This window comes from Pygocentrus nattereri, chromosome 28 (genome assembly GCF_015220715.1).
Source record: "Pygocentrus nattereri isolate fPygNat1 chromosome 28, fPygNat1.pri, whole genome shotgun sequence".
In the NCBI taxonomy this organism is placed as follows: Eukaryota; Metazoa; Chordata; class Actinopteri; order Characiformes; family Serrasalmidae; genus Pygocentrus; species Pygocentrus nattereri.
The window spans coordinates 2,790,551-2,811,134 of NC_051238.1; the positions used below are offsets into that span (position 1 = coordinate 2,790,551).

The window sequence follows — 20,584 nt, forward strand, 5'->3', positions numbered from 1 at the left end:
AGGAGAACTTAGTCCTGTGGAAATCCACCACCAGCTCTTTGGTTTTACCTGTGTTGATCTGGAGGCAGTTCTGCTGGCACCAGTCCACAAAATTCCTTCTAACTTCCCTGTATTCCCTTTCATCATTGTCTGAGACGTAACCACTGATGGCAGAGTCATCAGAGAATTTCTGGAGGTGACAGGTTGAGGTGTTGTGGGTGAAGTCCGCAGTGTAGAGGGTGAAGAGGAATGGGGCCAGGACTGTTCCCTGTGGAGCCCCTGTGCTGCAGAGCAGTGTTTCTGATACACAGTCCTTAAGTCGCACGTACTGCGGTCTGTTTGTGAGGTAGTCCATAGTCCATCTGATGAGATGGTGATCCACCCCTGCTCTCTCCATCTTGCTCCCTAGTAGAGTGGACTTGATGGTGTTCAAAGCACTTGATAGATCAAAGAACATGATTCTAACAGGGCTTCCCGCCTTTTCAAGATGAGCGAGGGATCTGTGGAGTAGGTAAGTTATTGCATCCTCCACTCCAGTGCCTGGCTTGTAGACAAATTGCAGAGGATCCATAGCTGGTCCCATCAGTGGACGAAGATGGGCAAGAACAAGTCTTTCCAGAGCCTTCATCAGATGCGAGGCCAGTGCCACTGGTCTGTAGCCATTCAGATCACTGGGGTGTGCAGTTTTTGGGATAGGTACTATGCACAGTCTCTTCCAGAGTACTGGCACTCTCTCCTGTTTCAGGCTCAGGTAGAAAATGTCCTTTACTATCCCACACAGTTGGTCTGCGCAGTGCCTCAGGATCCCAGGACTGATGTTGTCTGGACCTGCTGCCTTCCTCACCTTCATCTTCCTCAGTTCCCTCCTCACTTGTTGTCTAGTTAGGGGCAGAGGAGCACAGGGCTGAATGCTGGGAGCTGAAAGCAGGGGTGTAAGCTGGGCTGAGGGAGGATCAGCTACCAGATCAAATCTGTTGAAGAAGAAATTGAGGTCATATGCCCATTGCAGGTACTTTTAAGACCCCTCCAAACTCCAATTGCATTGTTCTGTTGCAGCTGGCCTTCCATTCTCTTCCTTTACTGGTCTTTGCCCTCCCTGATTTTCCTCCGCAGCTCCTTCTGTACTCTCCTCATTTCCTCTTTGTTTCCGGATCTAAATGCCCTCTTCATGGGAGGGTTGCTGTGTTATATGCATCCTTGGTGTTTGCATAAAACAGGTCCAGTGTTTTATTGTCTCTTGTGCTGCAAGTCACATATAGTTTGAAGTTGGGAAGTGTGGAGGACAGGGAAGCATGATTGAAATCCCCAGAGATGAGGATGAGAGCTTGTGGATGCTGTGTTTGGTGTTGTGACTGAGTGGATGACGTCACATGCCGTGCACGCGTCCGCAGAGGGAGGAATGTACGCAGTTATCGTGATAACATGCGAGAAGTTGTGTGGGCCTTTTACTTTGAAAGGGCAAAAACTTCATAACGTCACATGATTCTTATTATGATGATGTTATGACCACCCATTCCAAATACCAATAGAAATAGTCCACTATGCAGGGTGATTGAAATAGATTAATCTAATTTGAAAGTGATTCATTTCAGTGGGATTTTGGAGATCATCCAGTGCTGTGGAACCAGCGCCGAACGCTCTGAGCTGCTGGAGCTTCACTGCCCCCCAACATCCCACTGCACAGTTCTGACGGATTCACTCTTATTGACGTGGAGAACGCAGAACGCTTTCATCTCCTCTCAGACTGAAGGGGGAGCCGTCTTCCACTGACGGTCAGAAACTCTGTGACCTCCTCTTACAATTGGATTGTGATTGGTTCCTCGGCGCCTCACGGTCGGAAAAATATTGCACTTTGAAATCGGATCAATCTTTATGAATCACCCTGTATTAATGCTTTTAACAATCAAATTCCTCTATAGGAAGCTGTAGCTGGTTAGGATTTTTCAGCATGTTACACTATTTTAATGAATTCATCAAGTTTCTTCATACGTGAATTTTAATGTCTGACATATCAGTGCTATTTATTACGAGGCTTCTCCTTTAGCTATACCAGCATTTTCTATAAGTGTGGTTTTAGCATCAGAGATGTCAACAATTTAATTCATAGATTTCTCAACGTCTGTGCTTTTAGCCTCAAATTCAACTGTGTTAATGCTTTTATCTTCAGATTCCTCTATAATTGTAGTGGTTCCTGTTATTATTACGCTCAGGATCCTCTTTATTTCCTCCAGTTTCTGTATATGTCTAATATTTACCAGGACCTTTTAGAACTACACTGTGCTATAGCTGTGCTTGGAGACTCAGAGTCCTCTGTAATGAGCCATTTAGCTTGCAAGTCATTATATTCAGTTCAGCATGTTCCTGTTTGCTCTGTAAAGGCTCTGTTAGAGTCAGTCGATGGAGTAGACACTGTTCTACCCCTCATGTGTCAAACGAACTCACTGTAGTGCAGGATGTTATTTAGTTTGAGTTTCATTTGCACTGGCTGAATGTGTTCACTTTAGCAGTAAGATGGTTTGTTCCCATTGAAAGCAAGTTATTGTTTAACAGATGCTGTCAGTTTTTGTTGTATTTTACCTAAAGAACAATGCTAGAGCCATACGGGTCGATGTCAGCTCATATAATACAGACAGGACAGTTATGTAGACACTCAAGCTTCACATCTAATATGATGATAATAATAATAATAATAATTTTTATTTATATAGTATTTTTCATGCCAGTGGCAGCTCAAAGTACTTCACAGACAGGAAAATTACAAGAAATTACAGTATTCATTTAGAATAAGAAAATGACACCAATCATATTGAAACATATTAGACTGCCTATTAAAAGCTGAACTGAGCTCCACAGTTTAGAAGCAGAATAACAGAACGAGTCTCTCCATGTTTTCTGTATTTTACAGTTTTTGTACAAGGTCAGTATCTGCAGATCTAAGATCATAAACAGACAGACGCTGCGATGTAAGCGGTGCTTTAAGGTCATTTTGAGCCTTAAAAACTAGCAGCAGAGCTTTAAACTCTGTCCTGAATGATGCAAGCAGGCTGTGCAGCTCTTTCGAAATGGGAGTGATAGCATCTCTGTGAGCGTCTCTTGTAAAGGATGCATCGTTTTTAATACATTGTTGAACATCTCATTCCAAACCCACAGCAGGTTGCTGTGGTGATAGCCTCTGTTCTTCTGAAACATGGATTCACTGCCATGCAGTCCCCAGAGCTTTAGCGAGGTCAGGTGCTGAGGTTGGGTGGTAAGACTCAGCTCACAGCTCATCCAAAAGGTCAAGGCAAGTCAAAGTTTATTTATGTAGTGCTTCTTACAACAGGTGTTGTCGCAAAGCAGCTTTACAGAAAAATCCAGGTACGAGCCCCCATGAGCGTCACCAGTGGTGACAGTGGCAAGGAAAAACTCCCTCTGAGCAGGAGGAGGAAACCTTGAGAGGAACCAAGACTCAAAAGGGGAGCCCATCCTCCTCTGGACCACACCGGAGAGCAAACGATGTTAGTATAAAATATTAGAACACAAAATGGGGAAAAACAGGTGGAGCAAAGGTGAATTGGATAGTTTGAGTCTGTACAGCAGCAGTAGGAGGGTCAGCTCATGAGGGTGAGGTTTGCAAGGCGTACAGCATGAAGATTAATGGTGGTCAAGCCGGTCCGGAAGGCTGGCGAGCAGTGGGCATCCGATCGAGGTGTTGGAAGGGGTGTTCAGGCCTGTGGCCTGCAGGCCAGTCAAGCTCTTCAGCTAGGGATTGGGTGCATTCAGGTCTATTTCACCACAGCTGAGTGGCACAAACCATGAAAAACCCCAGCTCATTATTCTCCCTCCACCAAATGTGACAGCTGGCATTCTGCATGCAGGCAGGTAGGGTAGGGCTCTCACACCCCCAAACCTCAACTCATCAGTCAGATCCATCTGCTGGACAGTGAAGCGTGATTCATTACTCCGGAGAACACGTTCCCACTGCTCTAGAGACCAACCGCTGCATGCTTTACACCACTCAGTCGGTATTCTGCATCACATGGTGATCTTAGGTTTTTCGGGTTGAGGTCAGGACTCTGTGCAGGCCGGTCAAATTCTTCCACACCAAACTCACTCATCCATGTCTTTATGGACCTGCTTTGTGCACTGGTGTGCAGTCATGTTGGAACAGGAAGGGGCCGTCCCCAAAATGAAATTGTCCAAAATCTCTTGGTGCTGAAGCTTTAAGAGTTCCTTTCACTGGAACTAAGGGGCCGAGCCCAAATCCTGAAAAACAACCCCACACCATGATCCCCCCTCCACCAAACTTTACACTCAGCACAATGCAGTCAGACAAGTACCGTCTCCTGGCAACCGCCAAACTCAGGAGAAGCGTGATTGGCCCCTCCAGAGAACACGTCTCCACTGCTCTAGAGTCCAGTGGCGGCACTTTACACCACTGCATTCCACGCTTTGCATTGTGCATTGTGGTGATGTGAGGCTTGGATGCAGCTGCTCGGTCATGGAAACTCATTCAATGAAGCTCTCTACGCTGTTCTTGAGCTGATCTGAAGGCCACATGAAGTTTGGAGGTCTGTAGTGATTGACTCTGCAGACCTCTGCGCACTATGCCCCTCAGCATCCTGAGAGTGACCCATTCTTTCACTAATATCTGTAGAAGCAGTCTGCAGGCCTAGTTGCTTAGTTTTATACACCTCTGGCCTCTGAGTGAATACTTTTGGAAATAGTGTATATAGAACCATTTTCAAAAAGTAGGACCATCAACAGCACATTCTCCATCAATCTGAAGAACACTTTCATGATGCAAAGAATCCTTTAATCATGCAAAGTGTTCTTTGAGTCTTCATGGTTCCACAAATATCCATTTTCTTTACTAAAGAACGCTTGAAGCACCATCTTTGTAAGAGTGTAGTTGGCGTGAAAGCCCACTCCATGAGGCTACTATCAAATCTGACATCTCGTTTCATGCTACATGCTTGGTTCTGTGAGGTTCTGTAGCCCACCACTGTGTTGTTGTTGCTTCCAAACGTTTCCATTTTGGTCCGACTGGTTGGCCAGTAATATCAGCCAATATTGATGATGACCTGTGATGTTTATTGGTGGGAATATTGCAGGTGATGTCTTAATCTTGCAGTAATTACCAGGCACTAGATACCGTGACATTATGAAGTACAGACATTGTGAATTTTGATCATTGCAGGCATTGTCGTGGCATTGCAGGACTTTGAATTTGTGATCTTCTGTCTGATTCTATGACAGCAACACAGGCTGAACTATAAGTGAATGTGACACTATCGCTTTTAAAATTAACAACATGTAAAATGTACCCAAAAGTCACCGTTAACATGAGAAGACAGTTATCAATTAATGGAAAAGAAACAGCACCACAAAGAAGACGACGATTCTATTGTATTTAAGCAGAAGAACACGAGAGGGAGTGTGTTATCGAGAATAACATCACAGCTGAGATGACCTGCGGTGATGTTATTTCATTACAGCACACTCCCTCAAGTGTTTTATTGCTTAAATAACATCCCAGCTGTGATTTGGTGGCTGTAGATCATCACAGCTGTGATGTTACAGTGATAACACACTCCTCGGGTGTTCTACTGCTTTAATACAACAGTTAAATACAGTAAGAAGTTAATAAACTGGCCGTGAACGCGGTGTTTAATATGTTTTAATGTTCAGTTCCTTCACCAAATTATAGCTCCTTAACGAGCAGCTTGTTGCTACGTCAGAGTAACGAGCTCCGCCCACTCGCTGCTCAGCTGGCAGTTCGCTCTCCAGCTCCTTACACTAAATTCCCAAACTGTCATCACCTGGAATCAGCCAGAAATGAACCCAACACCATTCGCCAAACTAAACGGGCTGTAAGAAGCTTTACAGACCGGCTGGAACAAAACAACATTAATACTGATCTGGAGAAACTGACCAAACTGAGCTGAACCTGATATTGGGTCCGTTTTATGGCTCAGTCTGATTTGGTCCGACTGGCGAATGGTGTTGGGTTCATTTCTGGCTGATTCCAGGTTGTTCAGCTGTTCTTCTGTCACAGCTGCCGACTGAAAAGCTGCTCAGTGGTGACGACAGTTTGGGAATTTAGTGTCGTCTCGTCTTCAGAGTCGGACCAAATCGGCTGTCGGTCAGATGTGATCTTAACAGCGTCCGTTTTCTGTTTGTGGCAAAGTAAGAAGTAAAAACGTTCAAACGGCTTGAGCGTCTCCTACAGCTGTCAGAGTCGTTGCTTAGCAACAGCGTCTCAGCAGAGTGATAGTGTTTGTAAAAAGAAAAAAAGAAAATGAAATAACAGCATGGCTGGAATGCTTCTCAACCAATCAGCTTGCATAAATAGTTAGATGAAATGACAAACCAGTGCTTATCATTTGTCTGTTTATTTTTGATTAACACTTTCTTTGGCATAAATTTCAAGCCTCAGGCCACTTATTGTGGATTTTTATAGTCAGTTTAATACACTCTTAAAAAAACATCAGTCTTCAAAGGATCTTCAGGGAAGAAAATGCTTATACAAAGAACCATGAATGCTCAAAGAACCCTTTGCATGATTAAAGGCTTCTTTGCATCACGGAATTGTTCTTCAGATTAATGGAGAGCGTACTCTAGATGGTTCTTTGTAGAACCTTTTTTTCTATGCAGTACCAAAAAGGGATCTACTATTGTGACAAGCTTGTGGTGGTAGTATGAGGGACGACTGATTGAGAGAGGGGGAGAACTCTGAGAACTTTGCCTGGAGTTAGATAGATAGATAGAAACTTTATTGATCCCGAAGGAAATTTAAGCATCCAGCAGCAACAACACAATACAGTAGGAAACATATTCGACATCTATCAAACACAGAACAATAGAAAATATATAAGGGTATAAAGACTTTCTGTACAAGGTAAAGAACTTTCTGTAGATGGAGCAGTGCAGTAGATTTTTATAACTGCCAATAAATAAATTCACAGAGCAAAGTGCAAACGACATTGGTTATAAAAGTGACTGATGTGCCATAGAATTCTTAATATGTACATGTAAAAAATATAGTTCTGTAAAGTGAATATGTGAATATATGAATACCACACCCTAAGTAAATGTACTTGAGTGTGAGAGGTTGGGGAAGTGTAATTGTGAATAAATAATTAAGCGGTTGAGTAGTTGAATAATGTCCATGTAGTGTGACTGGGTTAAACTCAGTCAGCAGCAGCCTCCCGTTCCCGATGGGAGGAACTGAAGAGTCTGATGGCTCTCGGAATGAATGATCTTCTGAGTCTGTCTGTTGTGCAGCTCTGTGACGGCAGTCTGCCACTGAACACACTCCTCTGCTTCATGATGATGGTGTAAATTGGGTGACTATCATTGTTCATGATAGAAAGCAGTTTGTCCAAAGTCCTCCTATCTGCTATTGTTACCAGAGAGTCCAGCTCCACTCCCACCACTGCCCCGGCCCTCCTGACCAGCTTGTCCAGCCTTGCAGCATCTCTTCTCTTCATGTTGCCTCCCCAGCAAACCACAGCGTAGAAGAGAATGCTGGCCACGATTGAGTGGTAGAACATCTGCAGAAGCTTCTTACAGATGTTAAAGGACCGCAGTCTCCTCAGGAAATAGAGCCGACTCTGTCCTTTCCTGTACAGGGTGTCCGTGTTTGTTGACCAGTCCAGTTTGTTGTCCAGATGCAGACCAAGGTACTTGTAGGTCTTGACCGTCTCCACATCAACCCCCTCAATGGAGACTGGCTGCAGGGGTAGTCCAGACCTACGGAAGTCCACCACCAACTCCTTGGTCTTGGATATGTTCAACTGCAGTTGGTTCAGTCGACACCAAGCAACAAATTCCTCCACCTGTCTCCTGTACTCCTCCTCCTGACCACCCTTGACACATCCAACGATGGCAGTGTCATCCGAGCATTTCTGCAGATGGCACATCTCAGAGTTGTACTGGAAGTCTGATGTGTAGAGAGTGAAGAGGAAGGGGGAGAGCACAGTCCCCTGTGGTGCTCCACTGCTGCTGATGAGAGTAGGTTCGGTGGAGGAGGTAGGTGATGGCGTCCTCGACACCAATCCTCTCCCGATAGGCAAACTGGAGAGGGTCCAGTGCATGCTGTACCTGGGGTCTGAGAAGAGGGAAAAGCAGTCGCTCCATGGTCTTCATAATGTGGGACGTCAACGCAACTGGCCTGTAGTCGTTGAGCTCACTGGGGTGAGGTTTCTTGGGAACAGGGACCAGGCATGAGTGTTCCACAGCGTGGGAACCCTCCCCAGTTGCAGGCTCATGTTGAAGATGTTCGACAAGGGTAACCCAAGTTCAGAGGCGCAAGCCTTAAGAAGTCTCGGGCTCACCTTGTCAGGTCCAGCTGTCTTCCTAGAGCGGAGTCTCCTCAGCACCCCTGTGACCTGGTCTGCAGAGAAGTGGGGGGGGGGGGGGGGGGTGAGGGGGGGTGGACTGCATGTGCTGACAGTCTGTGGGAGGGAGATCTGTGCAGCACTGAGAAGAGGGAGTGAGGTGTCCGGAGGGGCAGAGGCTGGGATTGCTGTGATGGCAGGGCAAACTGAAGCAGATGAGGATGAAACTGGACAATCAAACCGGTTATAGAAGAGATTGAGTACGTTCGCTCTCTCCACACCTCCAGCTGTTACACTGTCACTCCTTGGCTTGCATCCTGTGATTGTCCTCATACTGTCCCAGACCTCCTTCATGTTGTTGTCGTGTAACTTCCGCTCAACCTTCTTTCTGTAGGTCTCCTTAGCCTCCTTTAAACAGGACGTTCCTGCTGAACGTTCCTCAGCTCCTCCTGGTTCTTGTCTTTAAAGGCCCTCTTCTTTTTGTTTAAGAGGTCCTTTACGTCACTTGTAATCCAGGGCTTGTTATTAGGAAAGCAGCGAACAGTTCTTACAGGAACCACAGTGTCCATGCAAAAGTTCAGATAGTCAGTTGTGCAGTCTGTTACCCCCTCAATGTCCTTGCTGTGAGAGTCATGCAGCACACCCTCAGGGTCTCCTCTGCCTCCTTAGACCACTTCCTGAAGGAGCGTGTAGTTGGTGGTTGCCTCATCACACAGGGTTTGTACCGAGGCTGCAGGAAAACCAGATTGTGGTCAGATTTTCCAAGTGAGGGCAGAGGGATGGCCGTGTATGCATCACTGATGTTAGCATACAGGAGGTCAATTGTCCTGTTTTTCCTGGTGGGACAGTCCACATACTGGGTGAATGGTTGAAGTCACCAGACAGCGCGACGAAGGCATCCGGGTGTTGTGTCTGGAGCCTAGCGATGGTCGCGTGTATGACGTCACACGCCACCTCCGCGTCCGCTCGGGGTGGCAAGTACACACAAACAACAATGGCGTGTGAAAACTCCCGCGGGATGTAATATGGTCTTAAACTCACCGCAAGCGGTTCAACATCCCGACAGCAGACAGTCTCTTTAACAGTCACATGTCCTGGATTACACCATCTGTTGTTAATGAAGATAGCGAGCCCACCGCCCTTGGCTTTGCCACTGCGCGCGCAGTCTCTGTCCGCCCTCACCGTGACGAATCCGGGGATGTTTACATTAGCGTCGGGGATGTTAGCGGTTAGCCAAGTCTCAGTAAAGCAGAAGAGACTGCATTCCCGGTAGATCCTCTGGTTCCTCACTAATGCAGCAAGCTCGTCCGTCTTGTTGACCAGCGAGTTCACCCATCACCACTGCAGGAATACAAGGCTTGTATCTCCAGCGATTCTCCCGTTGTTTAGCCTTTAGCTTAGCCCCGGCTCTGCAGCCCCTGAAGCTGCGCCTCAGCTCCGTTGGAATGGGGTGCATCACGCCGGCGCGGCTCTTTGTTCTCAGCGCGAGAAGTTCCTCCCTCGAGTAAACAAAGTTTCTGCAGCCCTTATGCAGATTCTGGGCAGCTTCTGCCTGTGGCTAGAAGGCCGGACTCCCTCATAGCTGTGGTAGAACCAGTGGTGGACAGTAATTAAGTAAATGTAATGAGTTTCTGTACTTAAGTATTTTTCGTGTATCTAAACTGAAGTGATTTTAGAGCCACTCGGTTCTCCCTGATGGAACCTGTTTACCTTCAGTGTTTTGTGCTTATCATCATTTTAATAGACGTCAGCGTCACTAATTAATGACCTTCTATTAAAAGACTGGTTTACCAAGAGAGACGCTGGAGGACTTTCACCTGAAATGAGTTCATGAAGCCAGTCTGGTTATAAAAATGATAACAGGACATCAGAGCCAGAATTACTCTTTTAGTACTTTTACTTTATACTTAAGTACATTTGAAGGGAAATACTTTAGTACTTTTACTCAAGTTGAGGTCTGAAGGGAGGAACTTCTACTTTTACTGGAGGAATATTTTACCTTGGGTGTCTCTAACTGGGTAGATCTAATGTAGGACTGAGGAGGAGGAGGCAGTGGGGATTGTGAAACCTTCGTCACAGGAACAAAAGGTGAGGATGTGAATTTATATGGCGTTAGATTGGAAGAAGAAGGGGTTTCAGGCATGCTCCTCATAGATATGTTTTCCTGTGGCTAAAGTGGAGCTAAGATTTAACGTTACTGTGCTGTCTCACCTGTACTCGGACTCAGAACAGGTAAAAAATACAGAAAAATGTATTTTATGTGTTGAAATGGACTCTTGTGAATTCACTAGCTAATGGCAATGCTGATGCGCACTGTGTTCACTTAGGGCAGTGAGTTATATAGTTAGGGTAAATGAAATAATGGCTAAATGAACTGTTTTGATGTGCATTAATCTTCAGTGGAGTGCGTAAATTGAGTGGCCGCTCCCATCTCTTCCATTTATACTGAGATTTCCCATCCAGTGCAGATTGCACTAATTAATCATTTAGCCATTATTTAGTGGAGATGTAGAGATGGTAGAGATGTCCTGTGATAGTCTGGCATCACCCGCCTTCTCGTGGCAGACTAATCCTGCCTAAGAAGGGGCTTAAGCTTATGTAGTTTGCTCAGATGAAAATCGATACTTAATATTTACCTGTTTAATTTAGGCTGACACATTTTTGGTGTTGATTTCAGGCTTCATGTCACTTGACATGAATTTCTATAGCCTGAGTTTAATAAACAGTCTTAGAAAAGATGGTTCTTCAAGGGTTCTTTCGTATAACATGGTTCTATGTAGAGCCATGGACACTGAAGGAACCCTTTGCATGATTACAGGGTTCTGTGCATGGTGAAATGGTTCTTCAGATTGATGGAGAATGAGCTGTAGGTGATAAAGAATCTATATAGCACCAAAAAGGGTTCTTCTATCGTTATAATGTGAAGCTTGGAATTATAGAAGAACCCTTTTTGGTGGTATACAGAACCATATGCAACACATGCTCCATCAATCCGGAGAAGCATTTAAACCATGCAAAGAACCAATTAATCATGCAAAGGGTTCTTTCCGTGTCCATGGTTCTACTAAAGAACCCTTAAAGAACCATCATTTTTAAATGTGCAGTGTATAGTTGTGAATAATTTGAATTACAAATTTGAATCTCAAAAGTTTTTAAACACCTCAGTGTCGCTGCTGGACTGAGAATAGTCCACCAACCAAAAATATCCATCCAACAGCGTCCTGTGGGCAGCGTCCTGTAGGCACAGCATCCTGTGGGCACAGCGTCCTGTGGGCTGCGTCCTGTGACCACTGATGAAGGACTAGAGGATGACCAACACAAACTGTGCAGCAGCAGATGAGCTGTCGTCTCTGACTTTACATCTACAAGGTGGACCGACAAGGTAGGAGTGTCTAATAGAGTGGACAGTGAGTGGACACAGTGTTTAAAAACTCCAGCAGCACTGCTGCGTCTGATCCACTCTTACCAGCGCAACACACACTAACACACCACCACCACATCAGTGTTACTGCAGCACTGAGAATGATCCACCACTCAAATAGTACCTGCTCTGTGAGGGTCCATGGGGGTCCTGACCACTGAAGAACAGGGTAACAGAGTATCAGAGAAACAGATGGACTACAGTCTGTAACTGTAGAACTACAGAGTGCAGCTATACAGTAAGTGGAGCTGATAAAGTGGACATTCAAAAAAAAGATCAGTGCACGTCCAAGTTGTCCCAAATCCACACTGACCTCACTGCCACTGTCTGATGTTGAGGAGCAGATGTGCATGGATTTTCATGAACGTGATGCAAAGCATCCGCACGGATAAACTCAGAAATTAGTGAATGTTCTACGTACATGTTCATACATACGTCCCCAGGAGGACCTTTTGCAGCTTACATTGCATATAGAGGTTCTATTACCGCGTGATGGATTTGATGTAATAACAGCAGCTGGATTATACAAGCATGAAATTCCCTCTGCGTGATTCCAAACTCATTACACATTCCGAATCCATCATTTTTCCAACAGTTCTGTTATCCAAATGAGAATTCACTGTATGTAATGTGGCTCATACTGTGATTTTTCATATCGGCTGCAGTTTTCTCCTTTAATTTGTGGCTTTTCCAGCTGAGTGGAAGCATCAGGGAAAAGGTGCATCGGCTCATTACTCCCAGCTGAAACCTGCCATTAAAAGGAGACAGGAAAACGCTCAGTGAAATTCTGTTTCCCTTTTTTTCATTATTTATTTTTGTATTTTTAATCCTAAACATTTGCGAGGAACATTTGAGCGCTGGCTCTTTCATCCAGAGTCTGCTCGCTGTTGGACGCTCTTTAATTTCAGGCGAAGCCCTTGATGGATTTCTCTCTAATTTTCTGTGAAATAATTCACTTTTAATCATTTGTGTGGTGGGAAAGGATCCTTGTTTGTTGTCATGGAGATGGAGATCGAATGAAATCGTCGTGTTTGGAGCGTCTTTTTAGTGCTAATTGAGCTTTTGAAGATGATGTGCTGGGTTTTCACTAGTTCACAAATCAGAGCGGCTCAGTGGTGAACTCGGCGCTGAATGGGAGAGGGTGGAATTCGCTCTTTGTTTAATTGCAGCTGTGAAGAAATGGCTTTTATGCAGCGCTGCTGTCTGAGCCTTGGGTGTGTAGGGCCAGTCAGGAAGAACTAACGCTCTAAAGGAGCATCTGCGCTACGTGAGTGATAGCTCAGCTTCTTTAGGTTTAGCCCTGGAGCTACAAGCCTATAATGCAGCTGTCAGGTAATGACAGCTTAAAGGGAAATCCCACTGAATTATCAAAATGTCTCTATAATTAAATGGTTATGATGTAAACAGGGTGGTTCTGAGTGGTTTGGTGTGAAACTCTCTGTTCTAGAGAAACTGACCGAGTCAGAACCGCTCACAGTGGTGGTGATGGGAACCAGACGTCCCTCTAAAAGCTCCTCACAGAAAGTTCCTACATGAACTGGTTCTGAATTCACTGCCTGATGACTGAGACGCTGTTTTATGAGAGTTTAGAGAACTTCAACTCCATTCATGGTGGAGGGAGACATGCAGGGTGTTGTGCGGCAAAATAGTCCCCAAAGAAAACTCATTATTCCAGATTTTCCACTTTTTTCCCATCATCAACATTCCATATAAGCTCAGAAGACTCGTGTAGGTTCTCTGGTGGTTCTGGATGGTAAATAAAGTGTCTATATCTGTGTTGTAGTCATGGCGACGCCTGGTTCCTATCACCACCACTGTAAAGACGTCTGAACCACTTCACACCAAACTCTCTGAACCGCTCTGATTACACCTCACACACTGACCTATGGAGAAATTTTAAAATTTGGTGGAATTCCTCTTTAGTAGGCTTGGTAGCTAAAATTGGACAGAAGTGCAAATAAGATTGAGGTTTCAAAATGTATTTTATTTTTATTTTCATTTTTATTCATTTATTTATTTTAAAAAGGAGACTTTAAAGTAGTATGTAAACACTGTGAAAGTTAACACTGTGAAAGATAACACTGAAGTTGTAAGGCATATTTCAGCCTGGAAGAAGCACAATACATGGTAGCCAATCAGAACAGAGCTCATTTACATTTACATTTATGGCATTTGGCAGACGCTGTTATCCAGAGTGACTTAAAATTTGGTCATTTTACACAGGAAGGCCAAGGCAGTGTTGGGAGTCTTGCCCAAGGACTCTTATTGGTATAGTGTAGAGAGGCTACCCAGGTGGGGGATTGAACCCCAGTGTACAGTGTAGAAGGCAGAGGAGTTACCCACTACACTATTTACATAAATTAGTCTTACACTATTATTAATGAAGGTTCTGTTCAGGTACGTTTTCTGTTCATCAAGGTACAAACAGTGTAAATGTTCCCTCAAAGCTCCAGCAGTGGTTTTAAGGTCTGGTTGTGTAGCTTAAATCAGTTCCTCCAGGTGAAAAGTTGGTATTTGTTCCTTTTCATAACCGAATGTTTTAAAACAGAGCAGTAGAGTAGAAACTTGGAGGCGAGGCGGGGTGTGTGGAGTCAGTCCAGCTTAGAACAGATCATTTCAGTGGTTTTAGTACCTTTGAGTGATGGACAGTAACTGAGTAACTGAGTAAATGTAATTAGTTTCTGTACTTTAGTATTTTTGGTGTATCTGTACTGAAGTTTCTCGGTTCTGGGCGACTTTTTCCTTTCACTCCACTACATTTCAGAGTCTAATATCCGACTTTTTCCTCCTACATTCTGAGAAATCTGTGGTTCCTTTTGGTTTCTGTGTGTATAAAAACGTAACATGTCAAAACGAAAGAAGCGCAAAGCAACTAAGTTAAACTGAGTTAATTACTCTTTTAGTACTTTTGATACTTAAGTACATTTGAAGGTAAATACTTTAGTACTTTTCCTCAAGTGGAGGTCTAAAGGGAGGAACTTCTACTTCTACTGGAGTGATATTTTACCTTGGGCATCTCTACTTTAACTCAGGTACATGGTTTGTGTACTTCGTCCACCACTGGTACTTTTATTTCTGAGCACAGTCACAAAAACAGCCTAGAGATAAATTTGGAAAATGTAATGTAAGAATGAATTATGGAGTTGTATTTGTACCCATATAAGCCTTACAAGTAAGTGAAAAACCAAATGCAAGAAAAAGTCAGATATGGGCCCTTTAATGCTGTGTGAGGTGAATGAGTCATAGACAGTGGGCTGTGGTCCTGCTCCTCTATCGGAGTGTCCACAGCCTCTCCGCTCCGGAGGAAGCTCTTACAGTGATTTTCTGAGATTAAATTTTTGCTAAACAGAAAACTCAGACAGCGTTCGAATAGCTTTCAGCCCTTGAAAGGAAGAAGAAGCCTCTTTGTACATATTCGTCTGTTAAAGCCGTGGCTCTGTGCATTAAAGGCCGTGAAAAGGCTCGTGCATTAGTGAGTCTGATGTGCGGAGCGGATGAAGACGTCATTAGAGTGTAATTGCTGTTTGATTAGGTCGCTGCTATGACTCCTCTCTAAAGCTTGAAAGCTCTTGGGTTCTGATGAAGATGCAGACTTATTCATTTCACTGGAGTTTGGTGCTTTATCCACTTCACTCTCAGCACAGCTGGGTGTTAATGTACTCCACATAAAGCTTTCCGCTGCAGTGGTCAGCTTTACAAAGGAAACTCTGCACCGCTCTGGACTTTGGTTCCAAAGCGAGCAAATGCAGAAGTTATTGCGGAGATTTCCCCCCATCATTGTAGTGCGTGTAGTAACTGTTGTTTTCTTGAGGTTTGGTATGTTAGTAGATTTTTAAGTGTCCAACAATGACTAGTATTTTCGTTCATAGTAGAGACTCTGATGGCTTTACAGTGGTGGTGATGGGAACCAGACGTCGCCATGACTGCAACACAGATATAGACATTTTATTTACCAACCAGAACCACCAGAGAACCTACATGAGTCTTCTGAGCTTATATGGAATGATGATGATGAAAAACAGTGGAAAATCTGAATATAATACGTTTTCTTTAGGGATTATTTTGCCTCACAACACCCTGCACATTATGTATCCCTCCACCGCGAATGGAGTTTATGATCAAAATCATCTCTAAACTCTCATAAAACAGCGTCTCAGTCATCAGGCAGTGAATTCAGAACCAGTTCATGTAGGAACTTTCTGTGAGGAGCTTTTAGAGGGACGTCTGGCTTGTAATTTTGTTTAAAATATAAGAAGTATGATTAATTCATTGAGGAGAATATGGTCACCCTGTAAAGCCAGAAATAATCATTATAATAATCAGAGGCATTGGTCAGGAGTTTTTCACACCACGTCATACGTCTTTACGTATTCACGTCACACACACAGCCTCCAAAAGAAGGTCCAGCTCGATGTTTAGGCCTCAAATGATCTCAAAATCAGCCAGTGCAGATGTGATGACCATAGTAGATAATTCACTCACGTTCAGGGAAGATGCTCCTTCACCAAGTTTAGACTGAGTTCTCTTGGAATTCCTTCAATCATCACATTCATCCACTCAGGGAAGGGGGCCGAAGCACAACCCACATTATAGAGTGGTCGTCTTCACTTTGCGTGCAGTTACACATTTCCACCAGAGAGGCCCCCAGATCTCCATACTGCTGCAGGCTGAATGGGTGGGGCTGAACGTCTGTGGGCTGAGTGGGCAGGTGTCACGCATCCCTTCAGCTCTGAGGTCTCCTTGGATATCTCCCAAAACCCTCTTGGGGATCACGTGACACACATGACTCCTGACGTTCCCTCACGCTCCAATCAGCGCTCCCAGTCACCAGGATGTTGATCTGTTTCAACTGTTTGTCACTAGTTTAGCATAAAGCCTGGGCTTCTAGAGTTGGTCTTTGTGAGGTACTAGATTCTGTACACAGAGCTACTGAGCGGTTCTTTCCATTGCTCATATTTCTGGTTCTGACATTTTCTCCTGTTTCTCGACTTTGCCTTTTTACCTGATCCCTTTTGGACAGTTTGCTGTGTGTTTGTGTTTTTTCTGGCTTTGCTGACCACGATTCTGGATTGCGATTCTAACAGTAAAGCCTCTTTCTTTTTTGACCTTTGAGCATAATGTAATTCTGTCATGTTACCAGTGGTGGACAGTAACTGAGTAACTGAGTAAATGTAATTAGTTTCTGTACTTTAGTATTTTTGGTGTATCTGTACTGAAGTTTCTCCGTTCTGGACTTTTTCCTTTCACTCCACTACATTTCAGAGTCTAATATCCGACTTTTTCCTCCTACATTCTGAGAAATCTGTGGTTCCTTTTGGTTTCTGTGTGTATAAAAACGTCACATGTCAAAACGAAAGAAGCGCAAAGCCAGAGCACCAATCAGGGCCCAGCGGTCACTTTGTTTAGAGCTGGTTTTGACCTGTTGGTCATACCGACCCAGTGCAGCACGCGGTTCAACGTCAGCGCAGCAGCGTAAAACTTTGGGAGAGTCTGTTCAACATAAATGATGAACTAACCTAACTTTGTGTAAATAGAGCTCAATATAGAAATATGTCCACATATGCAGTCGAGACTGACGCGGCTTTTTTCTGAATTTCTACAAACACCATTTCATTTTATAGTAAATGAGTTTGGGCTGGTTTATGTTTATGAACAGACGCCTACAGATCAACATAGTAAAGGAGCTCATCTGTGATCCTGAGTTTAAAGCCAGTTTTTATTCAACTTAAACTTGGAACTAAGTTGTAAATAAATCTGAAACTGAAACTTTGCTTGTGTGTAAAAAGTGATTTCAGAGCCACTCGGTTCTCCCTGATGGAAACTGTTTACCTTCAGTGTTTTGTGCTTCTGATCATTTTAATAGACGTCAGCGTCACTAATTAATGACCTTCTATTAAAAGACTGGTTTACCAAGAGAGACGCTGGAGGACTTTCACCTGAAATGAGTTCATGAAGCCAGTCTGGTTATAAAAATGATAACAGGACATCAGAGCCAGAATTACTCTTTTAGTACTTTTACTTTATACTTAAGTACATTTGAAGGGAAATACTTTAGTACTTTTACTCAAGTGGAGGTCTAAAGGGAGGAACTTCTACTTTTACTGGAGGAATATTTTACCTTGGGTGTCTCTACTTTAACTCAAGTACATGGTTTATGTACTTTGTCCACCACTGCATGTTAGAGCAGGGCTAAACCACCATAGGCTGAATGGGCGTACTGGAATGTTTTCATGGATATGACATCACAGCCATGACGATTTCAGAACAGGCTGCTTTGGGGTACATGTTGCAGTTTCATCAATGTAATACATTGGCTGCTCTGAAGACACTCAGGCTACGTTCACATTACAAGCCTCGTTACTCAGATCTGATCTCTCTGACTCGACGGTTCACACTGGTTTAGGTCAGAGACTCAAATCCATCATTAATGTGATGAACCGGCTCCTGAAATGACCTCATGAGCTCATCCTGCTCAGTAACGTCACGTGACTGAATCACTGCATCATCAGCACAAACTAACGAGCAGAACGAGCTTCTCTGAGAAGATCATTAACTCTGATCAGCTCTCAGCTTCATTATTAGAGCCAGAGGAGGAGGAAAAGGTGAGATGAGCTGCTTTTCCACCGTTTACAGGCTTTAACGTCTGTTCAGCACTGCTGCCATGGTAACGCTGAGTGATGGCGCAGTGGAAAGAAAGCACATGAATTCTGATCTGAGTTCACATTAAGGTCACATTAAGGTCACATGGTCACGAGTCGGATACGTATCTGATGTAGGACCACATATGAAAGTGGCTCAGGTCGGATTTGAGAACGTGGCAAAAATCAGGGCAAAAAATCAGATTTATGCCACTTAAACCTGGTAATGTGAACGTAACCTTTGTATAAATCCGATTTTTTATTTATTTATCTTTCTATCAATGCGCTGTTGTTTCAAGAAAATAGCCAAATAGCTCGCTACGGCAGCACACATGCTAAAATTGGATCGATACAGAGAAGATTAGCATGGCCCCTGCGAAAGGATGACACGCAAATCCGTGAAGCGCTCCATATTTTTGGGGCAGTCGTGGGCTGGAGGTTGGGGATCTGGCCCTGTGACCGGAAGGTTGCCGGTTCGATCCCCAGGGCTGACAGTCCATGGCTGAGGTGTCCTTGAGCAAGACACCTAACCCCCAACTGCTCCCCGGGCACCGTGGATAGGGCTGCCCACTGCTCCGGGCGTGTGTGTGTGTGTGTGTGTGTGTGTGTGTGTGTGTGTGTGTGTGTGTGTGTGTGTGTGTGTGTGTGTGTGTGTGTGTGTGTGTGTGTGTGTGTGTGTGTGTGTGTGTGTGTGTGTGTGTGTGTGTGTGTGTGTGTGTGTGTGTGTGTGTGTGTGTGTGTGTGTGTGTGTGTGTGGTTAGTGTAGTGGGTAACACCTCTGCCTTCTATGCTGTAGACTGGGGTTCAATTCCCACCTGGGTAATCACCCTACACTATACCAATAAGAGTCCTTGGGCAAGACTCCCAACACCACCTCCGCCTACTTGTATAAACTGATCAAATTGTAAGTCGCTCTGGATAAGAGCGTCTGCTAAATGCCGTAAATGTAAATGGAATTTCCCCGGTTGTGGGATCAAAAAAGTTAAATTAAAAAGGCTATCGCCAGATGGGGAAGCCCAAAAAGCTCTAAAGCATCCTGCTGTAATATCCGCCAGTGTACGGAAGCTCTGCCAGCTGATCCGCTGAGAGTGAATGGGTCTGATTTTCTCTAAGTAAATGCCCGACTGCAGCAGTAAATGAGCAGTGATGTGTGCAGTAAGATGAATGCTAATGTAAGGATATGGTTCAGCAGCTGAAGAGACGGATACAGGTCTGCCAACTATCTGATCGCTGTTTCGCCATAAAGAGATTATGACTGTGTGGAATGCTAAATGCTAGAGAAACATTATTGCAGTATAACAGCTGAATTTTTTTTTAGTATTTCTATGCATTTGTCTTCATTTTACATCACTATTCTGGTTAGGGGTCCAAGCACCAACAGAGGTGTAACTCTTCTTGGAACTGTTAAGATTAGACATTACAAGTCATAGAAACACCAAATCTTGAGAATAGGTGTGACATGAAGGGATGTAATTGGCCTGATGGTGGCGCCATACAGCAACACTTTGGCAGTCAAGGAGACATAGCGTAAATGTTAAAGTTCTTTTTCATTTGATTCCTTAGATTTGATCAAAGAAAAATCTCATAAAGGCCTTAAAGCTGCACCCCCTTCATTTTGAGAATTGGAAGAAAATATACTTTTCATTCATTGTGGCATGAATTAGTCTGACTTATAGGCTTAAAACTCCATCAGGGATTGCCTGATCGTAACCAAAGCTGGACTATATACACACGATAACAAACTGAGGAAGCATTTTAAATTTCATTTTGGTGAAATGGCACAAAATAAAAAAAACAGAAAACCTAATGGATCAAAATGAAACATCATTACAATTCAAAACTTTGCAATTATACAACTATGTTTCCCAAAGAGTTGGGACACTGTGTAAAGTGTAAATAAAAACAGGAAGCAGTCATATGCAAATAATTAAAAAATATTGCAGGCAGGTCAGTTTAACACCTGGACTCTTAATACGGAGCAATGCTGCTGTAATACCTGCAGAATGTGGTTTGACACTGTCTTGCTGAAATAATCAAGGCCTTCCCTGAAAAAGACGTCGTCTGGACGGCAGCAGGTGTTGCCAAAACATGTATATATCATTCAGTATTAATGGCGCCTTCACAGATGTGCAGGTCATCCATGCCACGTGCACTAATGCCCCCCTAAACCATCACGAGTACTGGCTTTTGAACTGTGCACTGATAACAAGCTGAGTGGTCTTCAG

General features: G+C 44.0%; 1 protein-coding gene and 1 non-coding gene across 6 annotated transcripts in view; both read left to right on the top strand.

Annotated features, from left to right (window-relative positions):
- Nucleotides 1–20,584, top strand: part of LOC108411859 (voltage-dependent R-type calcium channel subunit alpha-1E) — a 296,188-nt gene that overhangs the window by 6,022 nt on the left and 269,582 nt on the right. The window lies entirely within an intron of this gene.
- Nucleotides 18,673–18,777, top strand: LOC119262757. Its single transcript, XR_005129880.1, has one exon. It is a non-coding gene; the product is annotated as a U6 spliceosomal RNA (small nuclear RNA).